Genomic DNA, 2094 nt, shown 5'->3' on the forward strand with positions numbered 1-2094 from the left:
TTTAACATTACAATTTGTAACTAGTACACGTTGGACAACGAATATTGGGAGGTACGTCTGCTTCACAGACTAAGAGTCTATTATAAAATTCGGTGCATCATTTTAACAAACAAAAATGAGATTTGGGGCTTTTAGGATTGTGTTTGGACAACTTAATATTGAAAAGATTTTTGTTTTTGTTTTTTCCCATAATCCTATTCACCTTAATGTTACATCATCACCACTTGGTTAGATGCGGTTATCATCCCTTAGGCTCACTTTGCTCCTTTTGTATTTGTAAATGTATTATTTCAATTGCATTTCCACTCAACGCGCTTGCTACATCCAAAAAGCAAACAAACAGCATCATGGGGAATCACCGATGGTAATAATGCATGCTGTTTGTGGAGGACGTTGACCGATCTGGAGGGTAGATGCTTTTGTTGCTATGATAAGAGCTTATATTATCTTATGTTAGTTGTCCAGGGAAGTATTTGGGGCTTTGAGAAATGCATATTTCCAAGGGAACCATATCACATGCGTGTTTGACAGACATTCTCTGGGTTGATGCATCGCTAGCAATTAGTATGGACTCTGCATGCAGCTTCTTCGGCCAGTCTTTTGCTCCACCAGGAAGGCCATGTGTTCTACAGACGCCATACAGCTGGTCTCTGATGTGTCTCCACAAAATCCAATGGTTGACGTAAAACCAAACATGCTTTATTTTAAGATACCTGTAGTCATAAAAAAACAAATTTCAAAGAGGTGAAAATTTGGGTTAAAGACAAGAATTATTGTTATTGAGATGTACTGTGAATTGTTTTATGGTTTATTTAGAGGAATTCCAGGGTAGAAAACACTTAAATATTTTAAATTCATTTTTATTTGAGATGATTAAATTGTATTAGCTAAATTTTAAAACATGGTAAAATGAACCCCCTATACCAATGAAGCATTTTAAAAAGTCACCAACAATTCTGTATAACAGTTTGAAGTAATGTTTATTGGTTGCTTAATGGTGGCTACCAGTTCTCCAAACCTGGTTTCCCTGATTCAAAATCCAGAAGAGAAGAAAGCAGGTAGGTGACCCTCAGACCCTCACCCCCCACGCCACTTCAAATCCAGCCCCCAGTCTCACCCCCAGCTCTGCAGCAGACCATCCCCTGTGACCTCCCCCTCTTCTCCGCCCCCATCTCCAGCAGATTATACAGATCTCCTATAGCCTCCCTCACCACTCCATCCCTTTGTGTCACCCTCCAAGGCCCTCAGGCATTCCCTGAGGACCTGCAGGTCTCTGCCCCGGGAAGCAGGCGACCATCTTCAGGTCTTCACTCTCCCTCCTCTTCTCCAATCCAACCCCCTCCCCGCAGTCTATTTCCCAGCTCCCTAGCAGCCTCTCTTCATTCTCTACCCCCACTCACAGGGGACTAAACAGATCCTGGCACACCCTGCTTTCCCCCTGGGAACTCCTTTAGGCTCTTCCAGTTCACCATCTCTATTCCTAAATGTCAGCTCCCAACAGGAGAAACACATTCTAACCAGAGCCCTCAGAGGCCATACCTGGCAGGAAACCCACAGTCACCAGACTCCCCTAAGAACCAGGGAGGCAACCAAAACCAAGGGTCAAAACAGTCACCCTACAAAGACAAGACCAGATATCAGTGCCTAGAATTACAATCATCCCAAACCCTGGTGCCTAGCCTCCAGTAAAATCCATTACGGCCAGAACAGTATGTCTTAACTACAGGCCAGTAATCCTAGCACAGCAGGCCCTGACTATTTCAACATACCCGAAGGGCACGAAAAAGACCTTCAAACAGCGTGAGTAAATAACAGGAAACCAGCAAGCATTGGCCATTGATATCTCTCAATATCAGTGATCTCAATTCCCCAGTAAAAAGACACAGACTAACAGAATGAATGTGAAAACAGGATTCATCTTCTGCTGCATCCAAGAAACAACCTCAACATCATGGATAGACAGTACCTCAGGGTAAAGACTGGAAAAAGATATTCCAAGCCAATGGACCTAAGAAGCAAGTTTATCATAGCCATTTCAACACTGACGAAGTAGACTTCAAAACAGATACAATACACAGGACATTGTGGGGTATA

General features: G+C 42.9%; 1 protein-coding gene across 2 annotated transcripts in view; it reads right to left on the reverse strand.

Moving 5' to 3' along the window:
• Window positions 1-6: 6 nt before the first annotated feature.
• Bend6 (BEN domain containing 6) overlaps window positions 7-2094 on the reverse strand; it is a 49570-nt gene continuing 47482 nt past the window's right edge. For both annotated transcript variants that reach the window (XM_013351002.2, XM_026785582.1), the window contains one exon: window positions 7-713. The gene's annotated coding sequence lies outside the window, so the exon portion shown is untranslated. The remainder of the gene's footprint in view (window positions 714-2094) is intronic.

The sequence above is a fragment of the Microtus ochrogaster genome, linkage group LG2 (assembly GCF_000317375.1).
Source record: "Microtus ochrogaster isolate Prairie Vole_2 linkage group LG2, MicOch1.0, whole genome shotgun sequence".
Lineage (NCBI taxonomy): Eukaryota > Metazoa > Chordata > Mammalia > Rodentia > Cricetidae > Microtus > Microtus ochrogaster.